The sequence below is a fragment of the Pinus tabuliformis genome, chromosome 6 (genome assembly GCF_031772625.1).
Source record: "Pinus tabuliformis cultivar Carrire ecotype Pingquan chromosome 6, CPIR1, whole genome shotgun sequence".
Taxonomy (NCBI): domain Eukaryota; kingdom Viridiplantae; phylum Streptophyta; class Pinopsida; order Pinales; family Pinaceae; genus Pinus; species Pinus tabuliformis.
In genome coordinates this window covers 1,843,799,261-1,843,827,141 of record NC_142292.1, presented here as the reverse complement: position 1 = coordinate 1,843,827,141, position 27,881 = coordinate 1,843,799,261, and the positions used below count along the sequence as shown (strand labels likewise).

The following is a 27,881-nucleotide window of genomic DNA, read 5'->3' as shown; positions in this document are numbered from 1 at the left end:
AGCTGGAATATAATGCCTGCAATTGTCTCTCAGTGTAATGGAACAAGATCAATGTTGGTTATTATGGAAATGAAAGCGGGCCTTCGAGTCTTTTTTATGAAACCATCTCAAGAAAAGATAGAAAAGATAGATCAACGCCTTAGAATTCAGCCTCATCGAGGGGGCAACCTCCTTTACATTGCATAAATGAACAATTCTTGGATGATTCAAATGACAAAACCTCATTTCTATATATAGGAGTCTCAGGAGTCACAATATAATCCAGCCGACCTAACAATAATAATATAAAGCCACAAAAATAACAATAGAGGGATTCTATGGGCACATTAATAACAATATGGGGGGCAATGGGGGCACAACAATATAAATAAGGGGTATAACTACAATAGTAATGGGGTAATCACTAGTATTATAGGGACCCAACATGCCCCTCTCCTTCAAAAAAGTGTTGTCCTCAACGCTTGAGTAGTTCTGGATATTTCTGCATAAAATTCTCATCCTCCCATGTGGAATCTTCAGCGGATAAGTTCTTCCACTTGATAAGGTACTCTGAAATTGATCGATTTCGTAGCTGTCGAGTTCTTGTTTCTATAACTGCTTCCGGTTCCAATATAATTTTTCCTTCCTCGTCAGGTTCTGGCAATATTGTTTGAACTGGGAGCTTGTCGCCTATAACCTTCTTTAAGCATGAAACATGGAAAACTGGGTGCAATCGAGAAGCTGCAGGAAGCTCCAATTTGTATGCCATAGTACCAATCTTTTGCAACACCTTGTACGGACCATAATACTTTGGTGATAATTTATTATCCTTCTTAGCTTGCTTGAGGGACATTTTCTTATATGGTTGTAGCCGTAGGAATACCCAATCACCTACATCAAAACTTCTTTCACTGTGATGTTGATCTGCCTGTTGTTTCATTCTATTTTGTGCCAATACAAGGTTATCCTTTAAGAGTTGGAGGACTTGTTGTTGATGTTCGATGTGATGTTCCACTGCCTGAACCTTAGAATTTTCTCTTAAATATGATGTGATGGATGGTGGTTGATACCCATAAAGTGCCATAAATGGGGTCATTTTTGTTGCTGTATGAAAGGAAGTGTTATACCACCATTCAGCCAGAGGCAACCATTTGACCCATTGTGTCTGTTTATCAGATACAAAGCAACAAAGATATCCTTCCAAACATTTGTTTACTATCTCAGTTTGCCCATCAGATTGAGGATGATAAGATGAGCTATGAGCTAACTGAGTACCAAGACGAGAAAATAATTCTGTCCAAAAATTTCCACTGAAAATGGGATCTCTTTCACTTACAATAATCTTTGGGTTTCCATGTAGCTTTTGAATTATTTCCATAAATGCAGTAAAACTGTACTGGCTCTAAATGGATGTGATAATGCACAAAAGTGTGCATACTTGGTAAGTCTGTCAACTACCACCATGATGACACTCTTTCCCTCAGACTTGGGTAAACCTGTGATAAAATCCATTGATACCTCCTCCCAACGTTGGCTTGGAATGGATAAAGGTTGTAATAGACCCGGTGTCTTAATTGTTTCAACTTTATTTTGTTGGCAAACCAAACATTCTGCCACAAACTTTTGAATATCTGATTTAAGGCCATCCCAAAAAAATTCCTTCTTAACCCTGTGGTAAGTTTTTAAAAATCCTGAGTGCCCTCCTAAGGGAGAAGTGTGCAATTCCATAAGAATCTTTTGTTTTAGCTGGGAATTCTTACAGAGGTATAAGCGATCTTTGTACCATAACGAATCATTTTTCCAGCTAAATGTATCAGACGTACTGGAATCTTGTTGTAGCTTTCGAATAAGATCCCACACGGTTGGATGATAGAAATAGCGCACAACAATGCTTCCACATCCTCATCCTTTCTTGAGAGTGCATCTGCCACCACATTTTGCTTCCCTTTTTTGTAGATGATTTCAAAGTCATAACCCAACATCTTTGTGACCCACTTTTGTTGCTCTTCAGAGGATAATATTTGTTCTAAAAAGTATTTAAGGCTATCATGATCCGTTTTTACCTTGAAGTGTCTTCCGATTAGGTAGGGTCGCCATTTCTTAAGTGCATGGAGTATTGCCAACATTTCCTTCTCATAAATAGCTTTTCTTAGAAACTTTCCCTTGATTGGATGACTTTCAAAAGCAATGGGTCTTTCATCTTGCATTAGAACAGCACCAATTCCATTTCCTGAAGCATCACATTCCACAATAAAGGTTTTTGTGAAGTCCGGTGTAGCTAAGACCGGTGCTTGGCACATTGCCTCTTTAAGATGTTCAAAGGCCTTTGTTGCTTCCGGAGTCCATGAAAAAGCATCTTTCTTCAATAATGTCGTTAGAGGTGCTGCTATTCTCCCATAATTCTTAACAAACTTGCGATAATACCCTGTCAACCTGAGAAATCCGCGCAAATGCTTTATGGATGTGGGGATTTTCCATTCCTTAATGGCTTTAATTTTGCTAGGGTCTACCTTAACTCCTTCATGAGATAAAATATGACCCAAATATTCCACCTCCTGGACTCCAAAAAAACATTTGGATCTTTTGGCATATAATTGTTTCTCCTCTAATAGTTGTAGCACCCTGTCAACATGTTCAACATGATCCTTCCAAGACTTGCTGTATATAAGTATATCATAAAAAAATACTAACACAAATTTTCTAAGGAATGGTTTGAAAATTGAATTCATCAAACCTTGAAATGTTGAAGGTGCATTGGTAAGGCCAAAAGGCATGACCAAAAATTCATAATGACCCTCATGAGTTCTAAATGTCGTTTTCGGAATGTCTTCAATCTTCATTCTGATTTGATGATATCCTGAACGAAGATCCAACTTGGTGAAGTAAATTGATCCATGCAATTCATCCAGTAATTCATCAATGACAGGAATGGGGAACTTATCTTTAATAGTGAGCTTGTTGAGCTCCCTATAATCCGGACACATGCGCCACGATCCATCCTTCTTGTGCACCAATACTACTGGAGTAGAGAAAGAACTTTGACTCGGTTGAATTATACCAGCCTCTAGCATTTCTGCAACCATAAGTTCAATTTCACTTTTTTAGACATAGGGATATCTGTACGGCCTGATGTTTGGAGGAACACTTCCTGGAATCAGATGAATATCATGATCATGATCACGCATAGGTGGGAGACCTTTGGGAGTCTCAAATACCTTGGAATGATTGTCCAGGACTTTTTGGAGATCTGGAGAAATAGATGATTCCAATGTGGAAACATCTAGCGAACATAATTGTGCAATTACACCTCTTTGCTCCTTTTTTAGAAGCTTTGTCATGCCATTAGAGCTAATTATCTTTCCTGGTTTCCCTGCAATACCCCTTAATTCAACTTCCTTTCCTTCCACAGAAAATTTCATGAAAAGTTCTTGAAAATTAAAAGCTATTGTACCCAAGGATTGTAGCAATTGGACTCCTAGTACAACATCAGCACCTCCAATTGGAATGGAAAGCATTGGGCTAGTCAATACATATTCTCCCATGGATAGCTTGATATTATGGCACTTTCCAGAACAATTTATTGTTCCTCCATTTGCAATCATCACTTGACACTCTGGTGCTGGATATAGGAAGCAATTCAATCCTTTTGCTACCCTACAATGAATAAAATTGTGGGTGCTTCCTGAATCAATCAACACTATTACCTTTTTCTTCTTGATTTGTCCTTCTATCTTGATGGTTTGAGGAGTGGTAATTCCCGCCAATGCATTACAAGATATGGTCGGATTTATTTGTTCTTCATCTAGGCTTTGTTCCTGGAATATATCCTCTTCTTTGGATCTTTCTTGCTCCTTTTCTTCTTCCTCTTCACAATCTATGTAGAATAATTTCTTCTCAGCACACTTATGACCTTTTGTGTATTTGCTATCATAATTGTAACAAAGCCCTTTTGCTCTTTTTTCTTCCGATTGTTGTGGTGTCAACCTTGTAGGTTGTGGAAGACTATGGGCAACAACACTTCCGTCTTTATAGTTGTTAATGGTATGCTTCCTAGTTGCCATAATTTTGCTTTCCATTTTTCTTGCTAACCTGAATGCCTTCTCTAATGAATCAGGTTCCCAAAGGCGCACATCATGTTGGATATTATCCTTTAAAGACCCTATGAACACATCAATCCTATGCTCCTCTGGAATATCTTTTACCCTTATGTTCAATTTTTGGAACTCCTCAATGTGCTCCATTATTGAACCCTTTTGTTTGAGACTTATCAATTGGCTAAAAAAAGTGTTGCTTTTTGTATCCTCATAATGTGCTATCAATTCTTCTGTAAAAATTGCCCAAGTGATAAAGTGTTTACGAGAACAAAGCCATTGATACCATACAAACTGATTTGGTTCCAAATATAAAGTTGCCATACGTACCTTTTGTGTGTTTTGCACATTATTGAGATCGAAGAATTGCTCCATCTGTAATATCCATGTGGCAGGATCCTTGCCATCAAACTTCCTCATATCGATTTTTGGAACATGGTGAGTCTTCGATCCAACATTAGAGTCTATGGAATCATTATTAACATTTCTTTTGTTCTCATCATGAGTTTCCTTTAGTACTCTTTCACCCTTAGTGACCATTTCTTGTAGCAACTTATTCATATTTATCTTCAATTCTTCCATCTTATCATCCATGCCATCAATTTTACCATCCATGCCATTCACCTTAGCTTCCATGCCATCCATCTTAGCTTCCATGCCCTTTATCTTAGATTCCACGCCATTTATCTTAGCATCTGTTAGCTTTTGTGAGCGTGACATTTGTTGCACTTGTTCTTGTAATTTTGATATATCATGTAGCATTTCTTCCTCTTCTTCATGAGTCATGCTAGAGCTTTCAGGTTTCTTACTAGGTGTTTGCATTTTCTTTCCTCGGGGAATCAGTTACCGATAATAATGCTTTACTATGCCCTTTGAATTCCTTCAAACCAAGCTTATGCAAAAATTTAAAAAAAAACTACACACCTTTTTTTCTTTGTAGAAGCCTGATATTGAATCTGATGTATCTCTGTAATTTCAAATCATCTAGTTCTGAAATTTTGACCTGTAGTAGCCTTCTATGTCCTCTTTCTAATGCCACTAGTCTGATCCAAAATGGATTCTCCAAGAAAGAGTTATGCACAATCTCCCGCAGTGACCTGATTATATACTAGTTCAGTAGAGCGCACTTGTACGAAGTGCCACGTGTCACTGTTTCAAAATTTGACTCTGAAAAATATATAAAAGAAACCTACAGTCCGTCCTCTTTCTGTACCTTCTTACGAAATTTCAATCCGATGCTCAGAAAGAAAGTTATGACGATTTTCCCCAGGTCACCTGTTTTGAGTGTAATTCAGGAGTCTGCAACAAGACCAACTTCCTCAGATCATATCTCCGAAAATGTCGCGCTAAAAGCTCTGAAATTCGGACACAATGTTCAGCGCGATTTCTTCTCAAATGGGTTTTTTTTGTGACTTCTGAAACGTCACAGAAACAAAGTTATAGTGAAAATTCCACGATGACCTGTTTGGAGCAGCGAAACCCTAGAATCCAAACCTCTGATACCAAATGTTATGAAACCAGCTCAAGAAAAGATAGAAAAGATAGATCAACGCCTTAGAATTCAGCCTCTTCGAGGGGGCAACCTCCTTTACATTACATAAATGAACAATTCTTGGATGATTCAAATGACAAAACCTCATTTCTATATATAGGAGTCTAAGGAGTCACAATATAATCCAGCCGACCTAACAATAATAATATAAAGCCACAAAAATAACAATAGAGGGATTCTATGGGCACATTAATAACAATATGGGGGGCAATGGGGGCACAACAATATAAATAAGGGGTATAACTACAATAGTAATGGGGTAATCACTAGTATTATAGGAACCCAACAGTCTTTCTCATTATGGAATATCAGGCTATCGATGAAAACGAAAGCGCTTTCATATTTAATGACCTTTCTCAGGTTTTCATCTAATTGATGGTATAAGAAATTCATGCTTCTTTTGATATAATGTCATAAGGCTTAATGATTTTAGAGAAATGTGGTGTGGTGTAATAAAGTTTAATGATGATTTTTATTAGAAATATATTTCGAAATAATCACATTTTAATTTTTGAGTTAAATCAATTATTGTGATTCATCCTTAAATTCTTCATTAAAATAAGAATGAGCCATCTATTATAATTCATTTTCCGGTCATAAATTTTCTCAAACTATTTTGATATTTTTCTTTTCATATAATAATTTGATATTTTTCTTTTCATATAATGTGATAAGGTTGGTCCAACTTCTACTCCTAAAGATTCAACTAATTTGATAAAATTGATGGTAAACATTTCAGTGGTGCTTTTTTTTTTAATGTATGCTGTAAGATTCATTTCAGGGTGTTTTTAAATGTATATTACAAGGTTTGGCCACTTCAATTTTAAAAATTAATAAATTTGGAAAGAAAATAAATTTAAAATTATTAAAATATATAATAATCATAATATTTTCTAATATTTTGGTTTTTTTTCATTATATTTTTTATTTTTATCTTATATTTTTTGCATTATATTTTCTCTCATATTTCCATCTTTTATCCTTATGTTTTATCTCATATTTCTATTCTTGAAACAAACATGGCCAAATGCAAACTCAGACTAGAAGCATATAACTTACTCTTTGTTCTTTCCATTAACATTACCAGAGAAACAAACATGGCCAAATGCAAACTCAGACTAGAAGCATATAACTTACTTTTTGTTATTTCCATTAACATTACCACGCAACCTTTATAGGGTTGCCATTAAAATTTCATTCGACAGGGTTGCTTCATTTCAAATTTGGACCATGTCATCACTTGAATCCAATCCGCGAATAATGTGCAAAATCCCGATTTGCGGATTGGATTCATGTGATGACGTGGTCCAAATTTGAAATTTGAAATTTGAAATTTTAAATGAAGTAGGCTTTCCGCATGGAAATTTAAATGGGATAAATTTTAAGGTCACATTATAATGAACAAGACTCGGAAACTGTGTTTAGGATCAACAGGCAAGTGGTTCATGGAAAACAAATGGAATCATGGTGTGATAAAGATCATGCAGATTATTACTGGTTTTTATGAGTAATTATTAAAGTTATATTGTTTTTATGTGCTTCTGAATTATCATTTTGGACATGCTGATTGGTTCTTAAATTGGTGATGACAACTCTGTGCCTTAAAAAACATTGCAAAAACTAAGAAAAAGCGTAACGCAAATATGACAGAGGCGATGCGATATGGTTGAGATCGTGTGGTACAGAGAGGTTTGTGACAGGAAATATATCGAGGCTAATGGGAAGAGGTTAAAGCTCGTAGAGTTTTCGGATCTGATTATTGAAAATGGAAGAGTCATGAGTTACCAAGTGATATCCAATCCCAATACCAGTGGATAAATGCTGACACTATATATGGAAGGCTTTTAGATCCTCTCAATATTGGATATCATTATCACACTGAGGCCAACATCAACTATCTTCCAAATGGAAAACTTGATCGTCATAAAATTCTTAAGAAATGGATTGAAGAGGCCACGAAAGACCTGGTGCTGCATATGTAGAAGAGGTCATGAAAGACTTGGATTATCTCAGTATAACATCACATTCTACAGAATTGGGAGACCTGGGCGCATGTCACTGTCTGGGAGCAACAATACTCCTGGTTGAAGTAGTCAGTTTCGAATCAAATTTACCTACAAGTACAATGGAATCACATGAATCCGTGAAATTTCGATTTGCTTTTCCCCGATGCAACCATGTTAACCATGCTCTAAAGCTTTCCATGAGGCTTTTATTTTTGCCTTCTGAATTTGTATAACAGGAATATTTTTTTGGCTTCCAAGTTTATATAGGAAAAATAGGCTACTCCAAATCTATCTATATAAATGATTAGTATTAATATATATGGGGTTCAAGGATAGGTATTTTTGATAGTAAGAATAAATTAAATTGTTTATTTTTTTAAGTTAATAAAATGAAAATTTATTTTTAAATTTGTATAGTAATTATTAATAAAATTTAGAGGATAACCACTTACATTTAAATATTTTAACATTTAAACTTAAAATGTGTGAAATATTAAAAATAAAATAAAAAAATAAATTTTTTTATTCTAATTTTTCATAATTTTTAAAAATAAAGATAATAGATATTTCTAAGGGTTAGTTAAGTGGTCGAATTCTTGTTGGTAAGTACCTTGCCAATTAGAAAGTCACACAATGTCAATTCTCCTGGATGCTCTTAGAAATAGGCCCTGCTTGGATGCCTTGGGATTAGGCCCTGCTTGTTTGGTCACTCACATCAATCCATAACCCTTTAAACAATAGATGTTTTCATTTCATATTATTTTAGAAATTCAATATTAAATTTCATTTTATTTTAACCATATTATTGTTTATCTATTTCAATTAAAATAAAAATATATTTTTAATTTTCAAATTAAAAAAAATCATCATAAATATAATGATAATCATGTTTTAAAAAAGCATCATATAATTCAATAAATAAAAATTTTATCTATACATACACTTTGAGGCCAGTGACCTAAACTATTTACAATCATTTTATAATACATCTAGATTATCTATTTACACTTATTTTTTGTAATAGAACGAGCCTTAGTGTGAAAGATCATTTTATTTTTTCACGTTCTTTTTGTTGGTTTTTTTTGTTGGGTAGGGGTTTTTTTATTTATTTGGTTTTCTTAAAATATTTATAATTTATGAAGCATTTGTAATTTATAAGAATTAATTTTTGTTTTTAATAATTTAGAAAAAGTAAAGTTAATTTTACAAATCAACATGTATTAGATTGATTACCATTTACTTTCAATCTTTTTATTAAAAATTAATTTTCTAAATAATTTTTTGTTTAAAATAATTTTCAAAATAACATATTATGTACATTAAGCTTAGCTTCATCACACATTTCTTTATAACTTAAAATATTAACATGCTTTTCCAAAACAATAAGTTTAAATTGAAAAACCTCTTTCTTCTTAAATTTTATTATTATTATAATAATAATAATATCCATTTTTAAGGTCACAGCCAAGCTAGACACCAAATTGGTGTATGAGACCCCCTTGTTTGTGGGACAAGGGACCCACCTCCGCGTAGCGATTTGACTACTAAGTCTATGAAGGCATACATACTCTACCCCCCTCTGGTTTTGAACCTGTGACCTCTTAGGAGGAAACACATGCTCTTAACATGCTTTTATATATAATAAATAACTAAGATGTTTTTATATCAAATAAATAAATGAATTTTTAGTATCACGAACTCCAAATTCACTTTAAGTATACTCCTCACATGTAATTAATTTACATATTGTGACTATTGCACCTTCCTATGGGACTGCAACTTGCACTTGATTTACAATGTCCCTTCATTATTCCACAAACATCTAATCCACAATGTGTTTCTGATAAATTAACATTCAACTGCCCATAACATTTGAGTTTCAATTTTTACATCCATGTGGGAAAAATATTCTTGTTGTCAAAATTGACATGCTCATCATTCATTCGATGGAATAAAAGCAAATGAAGTCAACATCATCATCAATACACTTAATTGGTTGATTTATAGGAATAATGGGATTTAGTTTCCTCATTTGTTGTGAATAAGGTTAACTTTGAAATGAACTCATTAATTACATTTGATCATTTTAGCATATATATATTGTTTTTGAGTTGTCATTGTTCTTTTCATAATATTCAACTCTACACAATGCTCTTACAACTTCAAACACAATTATTTTTTATAATGTCATTTTATTTTTATATAGAAATGGACATATAGTAGAGCAACATTTGTGTATTCTAGTTCTTGATCTGATTTTAAATTATTCGTTATTAAAAAAATTATGATATTTATGCTTTTCTATCAATGATTACACAGTTAATTCCTTAAATCATTTGTGAACTACTTATTCGGGTTAAATTTATGCAACATACACATAAGGCCATGCTTTCAAATATTTGGTTTGATGTGGGATAAATGAAATTCCATTTACGGAGCAACTTACCTACCCATATCAAGGGGAAATGATCTACTTGACTTCTATTTTAAGTAGATAATACTACTATCAGTTGGAGGTAGTTCAAGTGGTCGTGAGAAAAAGGTTGTTACCCTCCCCACCCAAGTTCAAATGTGATGAAGGAAAAATCGCACGAAGGAAATCTCCCTTTCATTTACAATCTATCAATCTTGGACCTGTGGGTTATGGGCCCACAAATCTATCGGAAGCATTTAATTAGTGCTTTTGCCTAAAAACCGAGACAACACAAATTATCGGAATACACTGGAAATACATGGAAACCCGACCATGAATGCCTAAGGCCGGATCTCAAATAGAATAAACCCGCCTCCATAAACTTCTTGGGTCCGCTCTTTCCCAAGCCTTTTCGTTTTTCTTCAATCTCCACCATCCATTTCATTCTCTGATCCAATGGTTGACGCTTCATTGCATTCTTGGTTAATCACAATATCGCATATTTGGCTCATCGCAATATTGCAATCTCGCTTCATCGCATATCGCAGTGTTTCCACACCCTTCAGCCCTTGACTTCTACGAAATGCGATTAGCGATCAAATCTTGACCGTCGATCTGGTTCTCAATCCGACGATTGTCGCATCATCGCACGAGAACTTGCGCGACGTTACCGCCCATCAGAGTCGATAGGATTCTAGGTTGCGGTTTACAATTTTTCGAGTCTGACTTTCTGGATTTACTTCTGTGCCTATTCCAACCCGATATCCGTTGGATGACGAAGGCTTTAGATCCTACGGTCTGTGGACTTCAACTCGCACATGGGTTAATGGCAGTCCTAACCCCGCAGTTGACTATGATTCCAAAATTTGACTATGAGATCAATAGTTGTGATGGAGTGCGGGACTTCAGCCGGGATTAAGAAACCAATACACTCCTACCCCCGCTGCTCATCTCAGTCATTGATCTTACCTTTCCATCGATAGTTGCGATGGTTCTCCTGTCATTCTTCCTTCACCATTAATGGAATTACGCTACACACAGGTTTCCGACCATACTCTGCATCCACACTGTCATCACTCCATACGACAGTTAACTATGATATCTTTGGATCACCATCGATCCTTATAGTGATCGATGGTCGACCAACAATCCGATAACATGAGAATTAACTCTATCATATAAACAATAAGTAAACATTACTCAGACACACATAAATCCACATAACACACGTATATTCATTATACAAAATTAGATTACAATCTAAGGCATTTCAGCCTTAGTCACACTTTCCCCTCTCAACTACATTGATTCTACAATCTGGTTACACGAATTTCTATATATTGCTCTATATCCCTCTATATCCCTAGAACACGCAGGTTCATCATTTATAAGAAAACATTGGATCGGATCACTGGAAGGATCCGATCAAATCCTCTCCATGATTTCCTTTCACAAATCACTCAACAACCCCTAAATCTCTCTATATGCATACATATGGTAGATTACATTAAATAAGTCTTCTAGAGATTTTATCCATTCCATCATTTAGCTTAGTTTTAACAGAATTTGTCCCCTGTTTTTCTCGTTTGTCCACGTCTCCTCCTTTCTCCGCTTTGGATTCCTCCTTTAACGATGAATGTTCAGATGCTCCTGCATTAGACTCCCGAGGCACAAAAATTTATGACCTCCTGGCCATATGCTTCTCCTTAATACCATAGCAATTCTACCCACTTCCTCAATGGAACTGCTTTCATGATCTTCTGTGAGCTGCAATCAATCCTCTGCAGTAACAGTCTTCTCTGCTACCTGATACCTCACCAAGATTTCTCCTCTAAGCTTAGTCTTTCGGCATATTTCTAGTTCTCTCCTTTAGAACCAATTAAGCACTCCTTGCTTTAGGTTTGCTGCAAGTCTTCTCACCTTCTACTGTCGCCATATGTACGACAGTAAAGAGCATAAATTCACCATGCTTTAACACAACTGTACCTCCTTCTCTTTCTGCTTGCACTCCTCTTTCTACATGAAATCTCTTTTACGCAGGAAAACCTTTCCCTACTCTGATACCACTTTGATGAAGGAAAAATTGCATGAAGGAAATATCCCTCTCATTTACAATCTATCGATCCTAGACCTGTGGGTTATGGGCACAAAAATCTATCAAAAGTGTTTGATTGGCTCCTTTTCCTAAAAACCCAGGAGAATACAAATTATCGGAATACACTAGAAATACATGGAAACCTTACCATGAACGCCTAAGGCCGGATCTCAAATAGAATAAACCTGCCTATATAAACTTCTCGGGTCCACTCTTTCCCAAGCCTTTCCATTGTTCTTCAATCTCCTCTGTCCATTTCATTCTCCGATCCAACGGTCGACGCTTCATCGCATTCTCGGTTAATCACAATATCGCATATTTGGCTCATCGCAATATCGAAATCTCGCTTCATTGCATATCGTAGTGTTTCCACACCCTTCAGCCCTTGACTTCTGTGAAATGTGATTAGTGATAAAATCTTGACCGTCGATTTGTTTCTCAATCCGACGGTTGTCGCATCATCCCAAGAGAACTTGCGCGATGTTACCACCCTTTGGACCGATAGCATTCTAGGTTGCAGTTTATAATTTTTCAGGTTCGGCTTTCTGGATTGACTTCCGCGCTTATTCCAACCTGATATCCGTTGGATGACGAAGGCCTTAGATCCTACGGTCTACGAACTTCAACTCGCACACGGGTTAATGGTAGTCCTAACCCTGCAGTTGACTGTGATTCCAAAATTTGACTATGAGATCAACAGCTGTGATGGAGTGCGGGACTTCAGCCAGGATTAAGAAACCAGTACACTCCTACCCCCATTGCTCATCTCAGTCATTGATCTTACCTTTCCATATATGATGCTGCGGCAAAAATATGTTGTATACGATGCTTGAAGAATTCTTCCATGGGAAATATCACTAACTAGTGGAGGTGGAAGTAGCGGGGAAGGTTATGTGAAGGAGATGGTTACCTTCGCTATCACGGATGACTTACAAATGTCTCCCTCATCAACCATCACCAGCCTTAACTTGTTGACGAAGCTCAATGTAAATGATTTATCAGATTTGGTGGAGCGAAATGCGAGTGTTGGTCCCATTGAGGTGATGAGTTACTATACTTTGTTTATATTTAATTTTTGTTCATAATGTTGCCTCTAGGCCATTATATTTAGTTTGTGTTCATATTGCTGCCTCTGGGCCAACACACCCAATCACGCCCTCATTTCTCGACGGCTCCGTGGTCTGCAAATTGGGGCGATCCAATTCCTTCATATAACCAGATCCCTCCAGTGCCATCTCCGGCTCACCAGTTCACAATTATGTCTCCGCTGCCGTCACTCGATGGTCTTGGAGTTACTCTATCGACAAACGGGTTGTTTTCTTCCATCACCAACTGCACTTTTCCCCATGGGTGCTCAGACGATCCATGAGATTCATCGACTCTCCCATTGGAGGGTTAACAATCGGGTTTTATTTCTTACACGGTCACATGTGATTCTTTCATTGCACTGGTTTGTTAACTAAGATTAGGGGAAATTCAAACTGTATTTGTTAATTTTTTTCACAAGATTCACATAATTTGCTCGGCAGCCTTCTTCCCTTCACGTTTTGTACTTGGTATTAACATTTTTTCCATTTTGGATTTTTATAATGTTTTTAATAAAACTTTGTGTATATATTCTACTATTTGTGCATTTAACCGTGATATTTACTAGATAAAAATATTTCTTTCTTTTTAAATTAACGTATATTTCCTTATTTTTACTTTCTTTGTAAAACTGGAATTAAGTTCAACACATTCCAGAAATCTCCAAACTTTAGCCAACTAGATTGGAGCTTTGATTTAGTTCTAAATTAATGTTAATGGTGATTATAGAGACAAAATACAAAAATGGTGTGTAGTGTTCGAAAGTCCATATTAATGTTGATAGTGACTAATTGCAAAAGATGTTCAAAGTGATATGGTTTGAGATTTGGGAAAATAATTAAAAACATATTCATATTAAAGGTTAAAGAAAAGGAGCAAAGATAGGACATCAACGATAACTTCATATTCAACATGTGTAATATAAGAGCTCACTACGGAATAACTAATTTTATTTTTAAGTAAATTTTAATTTAATATATGAGGTTTGTAATGGGTAGTATTTACATCCACTTAGTGTAATAAATATAAAAAACATTTAAATTTTTCTCGGTTGTTTTATTTTGATAATGTTAATAAAGTTATTTTAAATTATTAAAAAGGTAAAATATTTAAAGTTTCATTTGAAAAAGAAGAACAGGGTTACAACTTATTAAATATTAAAATTTAAAGATCATAGATTGACCATAACTAAAATATCGATTCACAAAGAGTCTACATCATATTTTTCATGAGTATGAAAAAGGATAAAAGTGATCATTAGAGGAAATAAACACCAAATACTAGCAGTTTTTTGTAAAGGTGTAAAGTACATTGAAGGAATACAAGATTTAGGAAGACCATCTCGCCACGAACGAAGCCCAATGTTGAATGCATGTGCATAAGGTTTTCCAAACTCTCCAATGCAAGTACCATGAGGCGAACACACTACTCACAACCTATGCGTGAGCACAAAGTGTTGACAAACCTTGCCCTAGGTGTTTCACGCTCAACTATTTATCTTTCCTCCACCAAATGGTGCCGCTAGTCCCATATTTCTTCTAGGGTGCGAGATCAATCTCCGTTGAGGTCCTAGAGCCCATCGACTCATTCCCTGTTGTTGTTGCTGTAGTGCATGTCGAGCTATAGTGTTGTTGGGTGATGGATGTCTTCACGGTGTATCATAACTTCACCTCCGCATGGCGAAGTGCGCAAAGTCTTCGATGATCCTTGGTTTGCTTGATGAAGCTTTAGCATTTTGTTTCTTGCTTGCATGCTGGAAGGCTTGACAGGCTCATTTGTTCGTGAAGGTGCATGTTCGCCGTGTTCGACCGTTTCACATGCTTTGTTCATTCGTCCATTGGTGAACCTGTCCTTCTCCATGTGCTCCCTTCGCTCATCCCATTCATTGTCTTGTCATGTTTGTTGGTGTACCTATACCTGCAGTCACTCATGATGAAACGACATTAAATCCAAAACCTCCTAGTCTACCATTACAAATGATCATTTCAAATACAAGTGACCAAGAGAGGTAGCAAGGTTGTGATGTGGGATGATGGCTTTGAGCAACTGCCGATGAAAATTACACACGAGTCACTGAGAGATGAAGACGGAAATATGAGTCGATAGTGATTGTCTACAAGGTCTGGCTCAATTGGGAGGAAAAATTTTACAAATTTTGGGAGGAACAATCTGAGCTGATAGAAGGGAGGATAGGCATGCTCTGTACATTTTTCAAAAAGAACGTGCAGCGGGGTTGAGTAGCCAAATTTGTGCAATTTTCCAGAGGAACGGGTCGGGCTGCATGAAGGGTCAGTTGTGCAAGGAGGGGCAAGTCAGAAATACTTGTAGAAGAAGCACAAAGTTGAATTTCATCAAGTGGATGCCCCTAATTTTTTCTTTCTTTCCATAAAACTTAGACAGGTTGGTTTTTTTATGAAGAATACAAAAACGTTGTAGGACATGCTACGCATTTGGTCATGATTCATCATTTTGACAAAGGCACAATTTTTAGTTTTGGATAACTTTATGCTATGTTACAAGGTTATTATAGCTAGTGGGTTTTTCCTTAAGCATTTTGGTTCAGGAAAAATCACCACATGATCAAGGTATTGCGCATATACGTAAATTGTGCATATACAGAAGATATGTGTATATCTTCCATATATACATAACTTTCTTATATATGCACCTTTCTGTATACGCGTGATTTCTGTATATGGAAGTTGTGCATATACTATAGATCCACATATATAAAATACATGCACATACGGAAGATATACGCATATAAGAAAGTTACGCATATACGGAATATATGTGCATATACGGAAGTTACGCATATATGGTTGATGCACATATATGGAAGTTATATATACTAAAGTTTCACATATATAGAGGTTATGTGTATATACAGAAGTTGCACATATACCTAGAAGATATGCGCATATAGAAAAGTTTCACATATACAAAAAATATGTGCATATCTTCCGTATATGCATAATTTTCGTATATGTAAAATTTCCATATATGGAAGTTTCACATGTATGGTAGATGCACATATATAAAAGATGGACATATATGAAAAATATATGCATAGATTGCGTATATGCACAATTTCCGTATATGTGCAATTTCTGTATATGGAATTTGCGTATATAAGGTAGATGCACATACATAAAATACGTGCATATATGGAATATATGCACATATAAGAAAGTTATGTATATACGGAAGATATGCACATATCTTCCATATATGCACAATTTCCGTATATGTGCAATTTATGTATATGGAATTTGCGCATATACGAAATTTATATATATATGAAAGATATGCACATATCTTCCGTATATGAACAATTTCCGTATATGTGAAATTTTTGTAAATGGAATTTGTGCATATACAATGCATATACATAAACGATGTGCATATATTGAATATATGCACATATAAGAAAGTTAAGGATATACCGAAGATATACGCATATCCTCTGTATATGCACAATTTCCGTATATGGGCAATTTCTGTATATGGAAATTGCATATATATGGAAATTATGCATATACGGAAGGTATGTGCATATCTTCCATATATAAATAACTTTCTTATATGTGCACATTTCTGTATACGTGTAATTTCTGTATCTGGAAGTTGCGCATATACTGTAGATTCACATATATAAAAGACATGCATATACAAAAGATATACACATAAGGAAGTTACGCATATACAAAAGATATGTGCATATACGGAAGTTGCGCATATACAAAAGATGCACATATACAAAAGTTATATATACTAAAGTTTCACATTCATGAAGGTTATGTGTATATACAGAAGTTGCACATATACCTGGAAGACATGTGCATATAGAAAAATTTCGCGTATACAAATGATATGCGCATATCTTCCATATATGCACAATTTCCTATATGAAAAATTTCTATATATGGAAGTTGCATCTCAAATTGTCTCCTTTGATTGAGTTTTCCCAACTTCCAGAGTTATTAGAGGAACAAACTCAGAACCTCCAATAGGAACTTCAGCAAATTAAGGAAACATTAGAAGCACAACCTTCATTCTGCAAGCAGTTCCCATGGTGGTCCTACTCTGACCGACTGTGCAGAGATGAAGCTTATCGACGAACCTTTTATTGTGGGACAATAGGAAGCCTTTTCATTTCTTGAATATTTGGTTATGTAATATGCAGAGGCTAAGAATATTGGCGTGCTTGGCAAGGGTTGATTTCAGCACCACATTGGCATCCTCAATAAATAAACTATTGGTAATATCAAGCTGCACAGGATCCTCTGCAACAATGGCGGTATGATCCAAATAACAACCGATGCTCCTCGTTTGAGTCAATCCACCGAGATTTAGTTTGATTCCAACTCCTCTGAAGCCCGTGGCCTTGTTATAACAGTGAACTCCTGTGAGGATATTGGCTTGACCTGTCACTGCAATCCCCATAATAGCCGAAAAGATGACAACGTCCATTACAGCGTTGTCATTGCCCATGAGGCTTATGCCCACGCCGTTGAATTTCTTGTCGTCGGGGCTTCCGCCAGTGGTAATGCGCTGCCCCAAGAAGGAATTCCAGATATATTTCTCATGCCCGCCCTGAACCATGATGCCACACAACTTGAAATGTGAGATATAGCAATTATCGATGTTCAAATTTTGAATTTGGGTGGGGTGGGTTCGCCAGTTCAAATTTCAAATTTGAATTTGAATTGTTCGATTAACATGGAGTAACATGCATGCTTAGCTCATCACATCTCAGATGTGCGTCCAGATGCATAGCGTAGCATGGTATGGTTTTATGTATTGTACATGATGGTTACCCATGGTATGGTTTTACCAGAAAGCGCTTGTCCAAAAATATTCAAGTGTGTCAGCGTGCTAGTACTATAGTCTATGCCCACGGAATGACAATAATGTAAGGGAGCATTTATGGACCAATAGAGGTGGAAATAGCTCTTGCCCTTTCCACTAAGTAAGATTTTATAATGGCAAGACGTATTTCCACCTCTATAGATCCATTAATGCACCTTCTAAGTACATCGGTACATGGGAACTCTGACATCTATTTACTAGTCAATCGATATACTTAATTTTTAGGTGAACACTTTCTGGTTAATAGTTATGGAGATGTTCATGATATGATCATCCATCCATCTGGTTGTTTGTATTGATGGTCATGAAACGCGGAAGCATGCGTAAGATAGGCCCATCCATTCCTCTAATACTGATAGCCATGAAATGGCCTCATACGAAACACAAGACCCGCCACGCCCAAATTCAAAATTTGAAATGGCCTCATACGAAACACAAGACCCGCCCCACCCAAATTCGAAATTTGAACTTGTACCGATGTATTAATGGGGTCAGAAACTGAAACTGAAACCTGTGTTTGTAGCCATAAATCAATCATGGGTGAATGCTTAATTATAGTCGGACCTCTCTCTGTTCTACCAGCTGAATTTGGTTCTGAGCGTGAAAATGATAGATCAATGTCATGGCAATCGCCACCGAGAATGGATCAGCGAGGAAGAATGGACTATCACTATTCAAGAGAATTACGATGTTGATTTCCTACGATCGCCATTCGCTGTGTTGATATTTAAAGTTCCCAACTTCCTGAAAGACTCAAAGAAAAGAAGCATATGTTCCTAAAATAGTTTCGTTGGGTCTGTATCATCACAGGAAAGCAGAGCTCCCTTCCATGGATAATCACAAAGGAAGAGCCCTGCGTAGAATGACGACGCAGTTTAATATCAAAAGGAACCTCGCCAACGTTCCAAATAATATGAATTTCTCTTGAAGCAAAGAATGTGATCCTGCAGGTGGAGGACGAAATCAGGGAGGGCTACGAAGAAAAAATCAATTGCGACGGAGAGAACCTCGCTATGATGCTCAGTTTTGACTGGTTGCTTCATTTTAGAGGTATTGAGGACTCTGGGCGGCGACAAATTCCCAGTAGCGGATGCGAGTAATTACTATGAACCTATTTTTGAGAGAAATAAGATTGATTACACTGGGTTCGATATACTGAACGACATTTTGATGCTCGAGAATCAAATCCCCGTAACCGTTCTCCGAAAGCTGCTACAACTGGAGCTCGACTCGGTCCCTATTGTTGAGGTCCAGAGAAAGCTTTTCAAAGTGTTGGTAAAAGCTACAAGGTCCAAGTTTTATCCTTTCAATTACGATATGAGTAATTGGTCATGGCCACAGCCAGATAAACATGTTCAATATCTTCTGGGCTTGTTGCACGGGTTGATTGTCTATGCAGATGATCAAATCAACTCCAATCGACCAGATGAAGGAGCAGAAAATGACGTCAAACACATCCGTCATGCAGTGGAATTAAGAAATGCTGGGGTCAAATTTGAGCAATCGGATGGAGGCATCAAGAAGATTAGATTTGAGGCTAAGAGAGCCACAATTTGTCTTCTGCCAATGAATATCACAGACTAGACAAAGGCACTCTTCCAAAACCTAGTAGCATTTGAGGTGTGCAAGGCATCTAAAATCAATTATGTGACGTGTTGCCTGAGTTTGATGGATGATCTGATCGACTCTGATGAAGAAGTGGCTGTGATGAGAAGAAGAAACATTGTTACAAATTACCTTGGGAGCGACGCAAAGGTTACCGATCTCTTCAATGGTCTATGTAAGGGAGTCACCGTCAGCTGGGTAGATGTACTCAGGCAACTGAAACGAAAAGCGAATGTTTAGTACAGAAGTAAATTCAAGGTTTGGTTTGCCGAGCTCATGAAGGAGCATTTCTCATCACCGTGGAGAAGTTTAGCTCTGGCAGTGAAAATTATTGTAGTGCTGCTTACCACTGTGCAAACCCTCTTCTCAATATTCTCAGTATATAAACCATGATCTTAGGTGGCCTTTCAAATGATTTTTCTTTTTCAAATGACTGCATTACAATAGTATGTGATCTGATGCTTTCTATTTATTTTTTCAGACGAAAAAGCAGACTTTCATTCCTTCACATAGAAAGTCACATATTTTCATGGATTATATCAAATCGTCCTTAACATGGAAAGTTACATATTTTCATCGATTGAGTTACATATTTTCATGGATTATATCTTATCCTACTAAGAAGATAACATTGAAATCTACGGATCAACACTTCAAAGAAGAGGATCGTCCACAGAACAGTTTTTCAGCCTGAGAACAGCCAGAAAGCAAGAAAAACAGCGGATCCATGTAGATCTGGTGCTTTTCTGCTTATTAATTGATTTGCATGTTGATGGCTATAACATGTACAAAATGTAGAGGATGAGTTTAAGTGTACGATAAGTTATTTTGAATATTTTATTCAATTTTTTTTTTGCTGCCTTTGGGTTTGGCAATGAAATCATGAATGGGCTTTAGTTGTAGTGATTGGCACGATGATTGTCAACTGTATGAATATTGTGGACATGTACAAAAACAATCAGAAATTTTGTTGCACATAGCAGATTTCCAGTACCTATTACCCTTTCTCTTGATCCATGGATTTAATTGTTGAGTTTCTTTTTAAAATTAAAATCCTTTCGCTCGCTCCCATGGATTATGGATTTAATTCTTGAGTTGTTTTTTAAAATTAAAAAACACTTCTAAAAAACTGCATTATTTATAGCCATGAAAGAGACACTACGAGACTAATGAACAATTGTTTATATCACTTCATTTTCAGCAAACTCATGTTATGAGACTAATGAATAATTGTTTATATCACTTCATATTCAGCAAACTCATGTTTTAGTAGTACGAATAGAATTATGATTTATATGCTTTTTACGTCACAAATATCATTTATACAAGTTCAATCAAGTTAAGATGGCCTGTTGTCCTCGTACTTGTTACACACTTCAGTTGTATTTTTAAATCTTTTCCAAACCAGATCATGAGTGGCAGTATCAATAACATTCGAAATCTTTGAGTTCATATTTACATATGAGTCATATTGGCAGTCAGGGCTTGTCTTTTTGCTTTTAGATACTACTGTCTACTTCGATTGTAATATTATGAGTTTATATTTACATGAGTCATAAATGGAGATATTATCATTTTTGTTGTATTATTTTTATTGGTGTTTTTTCTCTAAATAATGGAAAAATTTATCTTAATTTAGTTGTCAAACTAGTAATAGAGACAATCATCCCTACTTGCTATCTTCAAATGTTAGTTGACTCATCACTACTATTCAGGGAAAACCGCACCACTTGTGGCCCATAAAGGGTTAGGCTTTCCTCTGGGTCTTGGGCATTTAATTTATTTCCTTACATCCAAAAAAGTCTAGCTCTTAGCCAAGAAAAAAAAAATCACGGCAATACTCCAAGCCCATATTTTTATTGTTCCTTTTTTTTAAATAGTGTAAAAATCTATTATAACTGAATTGTCAAACTGAGAATGAGGACAACCATCACTATTTGCTATCCATGAATGCAAGCTGACTCATCATTGTTCGGAGTAGCTCTTAGTCAAGAAAAAATAATTTCAGCACAATACTCCAAGCCCATATTTCTATTGTTCTTATTTTTTCTTTTTAAATAGTGGAAAAACCTATTATAGCTGAATTGTCAAACCAAGAATGAGGACAACCGTTACTATTTGCTATCCACGAATGCAAGCTAGCTCATCATTGTTATTCAAGGAAAACCACACCACGTGGATTACCCACTTACTCGTGGTCCATAAAGGATAGGCTTTCACTCCTCTCAGATACCCTTGATTCTTGGACCATTAACTTAAGTCTTAACTAAATAAAAATAACTCTTAATTATATAAATAATTTATTTTAATTTATATTTCTAATTATTGGTAACTGCAATTAAAATTTTTAATATATTTATATATCATATTTACAACAAATTAAAAAAAAAATATGAAATTTTCTTATTTTTTATAAGCTTGGATATTCTATAACAACTTTGAGTTCATTAACGTCAAGTTAATGAAACTTCTATTTAAAAATAGAAATACATGTAAGCATTTATGTAACTAAATTTAAAAAATAATAAATTTCAATTACAGCGAGTGTTATTATTTCTTCACAGCCTCATGGGCTCATTATCTCTTCTCCTTACTTTGAGCCAGGGAAAGAAATTAAAACTTCTTTTGATCATTTTTAAAATTCAAAATGTATGTAAGTTGCTATAGGTGTATATTGCATTTTAACTTAGGTGTTATATCCATATTTCAAACCATATGAAATAAATAAGCTTTAACACTTTTACCATGTAAAAATTTAAAAATTAATATATGAAAATAAGGAAATTAAAATTCAAATATGTATTTATGTTTCTATAAAAGAGAAATTATGTTTTTTTTTATACTTTTAAAATAGAAATAAAAAATGTAAGTTTTTGGTTACATGGTAGTTTATTTGATTTTTTTATGAGACATTTTTATTTTAACATCTAAATTATGTTTTAGTTATACTTAAAAAAAAATTGTTTTATAACAAATGTTATTTAAAAGGTTATCATTCTTTGGAATATTATATATAGTTTAGTCACATTTTTGTTGGTATTTCTATGCGCTATGGATGGGTAGAAATCTATGATATTCAAGATAGAATGTGATTCATTGAAGAGCTAGTGATAAAAAAATGCAAAAAGATATGACTTCTGTTTTCGAAATATTATATACAATTCATGTATTTAAAGATGCATATATTTCTTGAATGCATTACTTTACATAAAAAGTGTTAATAATTGTTCAATTAAATTTATATGTTAATACGTGAAAAATATTTTTATCTTTAGATTATAAAATTTCCTTATAATTATGATTATAAAAATAAAAATGTATCCATTTTTTTATTTATTTGAATGTAAACTTTATATACAAAAATGATTGTTATTTTTTTCAAAAGTGTTATAAATAAAATGAACTATCATCTTTATAAATTTCATATGAATCGAATTTCACCTTAAACCTTCTATTAAATAGAAATTTTTATTATTTTTATGTTTATATTAAGTTTTTTATTATGTTATTTTATTCCAACATATAAAGATGAATCATTTTAGAATAATTTTGGTAGTTTATCTTTACCACTCCAACTAAATACAACCAAGTAACTTTTTTTTAATATAAATACTTAAATATCAAACCAAATTAAAAATTGATAAATAAATAGGAATACATAAATGTATAATATTATACTATAAATTTTATATAATGGTAATTGTTGTTAAAACCTTAATGAATTACACAATTACGTCCCTATTATCAATATCTTATTAACAGGGTGGTCAAAAGATATTAAGTGTAACATCGGAGTTAAACAAGGTTGCCCCCTCTCCCCTACCCTATTTGGCATTTACATCGATAAGCTCGAAGGTTATTTAGAAGAAGCAGGATGTGGTGGCACAATCTTAGCTGGGATAGTCATTATCCTTCTTCTCTATGCTGATGATATTGTTCTTCTGGCAAGGTGCCCTTCTGATCTTGATAAGCAACTCAAACTTCTTAAGGATTTCTGCTCTACCATGGGTATGACTGTTAATACAGACAAAACTAAAGTTATGATTATCAAATCTAAGAAGGACACTTGCGCTAATTTTACGTATGACAATAATAACTTGGAGGAAGTGTATTCTTACAAGTACCTAGGAATTGATATCCATCACAAGCTCAACTGGAACCATAGCATTGAGAAAAGGATCAATGGGGGATGGAAAGCTTATTTTGGTCTTGAAAATAATTGTAAAACAGCAAACCTCGTAATGTGGGATAAAAAGAAGTTCCTCTTTGAAACTTTAGTCACTCCTGTTATCTTATATGGCTGTGAAGTTTGGGGCTGCAGCATCTCCAGAGAATCATGGAGGAAGATTGAGCAAATCCAGAAGCGTTTTATAACTTATAACCTGAAAATTAAAAGTAATACACCCTATCCTATTCTCCTTATAGAAGCAGGTCTTTCTTCTATTGAGAGCCTAGCTATGCTCAGGTTCTTGATGTACAAGCACAAGCTCAATAACATAGACAATCATAGACTTCCTAAGCTAGCTTTAAATTCCAGCCAAAATCACGTAAGACTTAACCGAGGATGGCATAAGGACACAAGGGCTTGGTTAAACTATTGGGAGATCAATGAGAATGATGCTTTGCAAAACATAAATAACATTAAAGATATTGTTACTTCTAAGTTCAAAGAAAAATTGTGGTGTGAGAAAGATTTAGCGTCTAAAAGAAAATTAAGTTATTATAAGAAGGTCATCAACCCCACCCTTGAAGATCAAAAGTATCTCTCTATTCTAACTAGCTCAAAAAAGAAAATTAATATAGCAAAGATTAGAACGAATTCTCATGAGCTCCATAGTGAAACTGGCCGCTGGGTAGTCCCTAAAATGCCATGGATGGAAAGGATCTGCCATATTTGTGAGAATGGGAGCATCGAGGATGAAAACCACTTCCTCTTAGAGTGCCCTGCATACAACCACATTAGATCTCAATTTCACAACCTTTGTTACAATACTGACCTTCCTAGCCTTTTACAATGCCAAAATTATAGTGAACTCGGGAGGCTTCTCTCCAAACTTTTTGAGCATAGGAATAAAATCTTAAATCAAAATAAATAATTTGTCTTTTTAGGTCCGATAGATCATTATTTGGTCTCAGCGGACGTTAACCATCATCATCATCATCATCAACATAAAGTATGTGTATGCATAGTTAATAATTTATTATTTATATGAATATATTATCAAATATAAATACATTTTTATTATAATGTTAATATAGAAAGGGAATATATGAAGTAATCACGTGAGTGTTGAAAAAATTGATATAAATTCATTCTGTTTATATAATTTTTTTATGGGGGAACTATCTTCCAAATCCATTCAAAAGAACAAGAAATATTCATCATATAAATGCTTAGTAAGAAAAAATTATATGGAATGAATTTAACCATTCACCATATAGCTATAACAAACCATTTATACATAAATGTATAATATTATACTATAAATTTTATATAATGGTAATTATTGTTAAAACATTAATGAATTACACAATTAATTCCCTATTATCAATATTTTTATTAATATAAAGTATGTGTATGAATAGCTAATAATTTATTATTTATTATCAATATGTTATCAAATATAAATATTTTTTTATTATAATGTTAATATATAAAGGGAATATATGAAGTAATCATGTGAGTGTTGAAAAAATGATATAAATTCATTCTATTTATATAATTTTTTATGGGGAAATATCTTCCAAATCCATTCAAAAGAACAAGAAATATTCATCATATAAATGCTTAGTAAGAAAAAATTATATGGAATGAATTTAACCATTCACGATATAGCTATAACAAACCACTTATATAAGACTTTACCTATTGTCAAAAAATCATAGTAGATCAAATAACAAATCCTAGTGAACTAGAGTAGTGCATATATTACCACAATGCTGACATTGATATTCGAACAAGAATGAAATTTCAAAAAAAAAAAGTCATTCCATTTCATTGGAAAATTGTTTAAAAAATTAATTTTAATGTTTGTGGGCCTTGAATCTATTCTCTCGTAAGTTTTCCGCCTGCTCCCCTATCAAAAACATCTACACATTGTCAGACTCCATCATCCATAAAATATAAAGAGTCACATAAATTGTAGGGCAAAGATTCCTTTCTATTTAAATTTTAAAAGAATCTCATAAAAAATTGTGGGGTGGAGATTCATTTCTAATTAAATTTTAAAAATAGCACAGTTGTTTATACTCATTTTTCAAAGTTTTTATTGAATTATATTTTAAAATTTCTTCCAAATTTAAAATAAAAATTTATTACAAAACTATTTTTTCTATCTTTTTTAACCTTTTAATAATTTAATTTTTAAAGACTCTTTGGGAGAGCTCAATTGAAGTTTTGGGTTCAAATATTGTGCTATCGGCGGATTGGGGGTGAGAAGTTGGACAAAATGAAAATATAATCCAACCAAGCCTACAAAAAAAATTGTAAAATTTTAATTTTAATTTATATAAATTTGTATGGAATTATTATAGATAATAATTATTTTCATCTATTCAATATTATACATTTAAAGTTTGTAATAAAATTATATATAAATATAAAATAAAAATTATATAATCAAACTTATATAATTAATATAATATATAGCTTACAATTAAATCAAACATATATAAAATTTAAGATATGTTATTAATTTTAATTTAGATATTATATATAACCAAAATTGTATGTACTCTAAATAAAATTTACTTTTGCATCTCTTAAATAATATATAATATTAAAATAAAAATTATGATTCATATTATTTATTAAAATGAATATTCCAAAATATGTATATTAGATTATTTATTGATGTCAGTACAAATGTTGTATGGTGTTGATGTTCAATTTAAAAATAAAATAGAGAAATTTTATTTAATTTACACTTTAAAGTTTTAAACATTCTTCTCACCTTTCAAAAACATTTTAACTATTTATTTATTATAATGATTATGGAATTTTAATTAAGCTTTGTGTCTCAATAGGGAAGATGGCTGGAAAATCAGTAGGTGTTGGGTCCCAGCACTCCCTTCCTAGTCGTTTTTTCGCCCTCCTCCTTAAGTTTTTTTTTTTTTTTGTATATATATATATATATTAATTTATTTTTTTTAATTTTTTTTTTTTATATTTATCTGTATTTTATTTTATTTATATTTATTTATTTATTTATTATTATTATTATTATTATTATTATTATTTAATTTACATATCTCTGTATTTTATTTAATTTATTGATTTTTTTTTTTTTTTAGGTCCTTTGGTACTAATTTTCTAAATTCTCACCCTTTTCAATTATTTTTATATATTTTATGCATATAGGTTATTATGAGGTCCTTTGCATAACTAATTTTCCAATTAATTTCTAATCAACTTTTACTTTTTAAATAATTTTCTAACTAACCTAGCATCCCGTTGGGTATTACTTTATTTTATTCTAATATTATAATGCCCTTTATGTACCTAATTAACTTTAAAATTTTAATAATTCTTTTAATAGAATTAATTTATATATTTATTCATTTTATAAGGTCCTGGTTTTCCTTTAAATTCTAATTAACTTATCATTTTTATAATATATTTTTTGAACTAATACCCATTAAAATTTTTATATATTTATTGATCCCTGAGATTGCTAATTAAATTAATAAAATAATTTTGTCCCCGTTCCTAGAGTCAAACTAGCCATTGGTCAAGTTAGCCGTTGGAGGCTCTGCTCAAACTATTTAACTTGCTAGGCTGGATCTGTTTCTTCATCTTGTCCTGACAATGAACCACACTAGTTGGTTTGAAACGCGTCGACAAATGGTTTTTCATGTGATTTACGCCGAAAAATCTCTCACAAGCTTTATGTCTATTTAGATGAAAGTGTTCTATATATACATGGTTTTTATTTTTGAAATATTGTATATTATATATGTATTTGATTCAGGAGCATTGGACCAGGCATTGGCTTATATTTATAACTTTCTTATATGTGCATATTTTCCATATATGCACGTCGTTTATGTATCTGCATCGTATATGCACAAATTTCGTATACAAAATTATGCATATACGGTCCGTATATATATAAATTTTGTATACGCGCAAATTTCATATACAGAAATTGCGCATATACGGAAATTGTACATATACGAAATA

At 33.8% G+C, this 27,881-nt stretch overlaps 1 pseudogene; it reads left to right on the top strand.

The window, feature by feature from the left end:
• Window positions 1–18,700: 18,700 nt before the first annotated feature.
• On the top strand, window positions 18,701–20,092 carry LOC149266381 (putative UPF0481 protein At3g02645; annotated as a pseudogene).
• The last annotated feature ends 7,789 nt before the right edge of the window (window positions 20,093–27,881 follow it).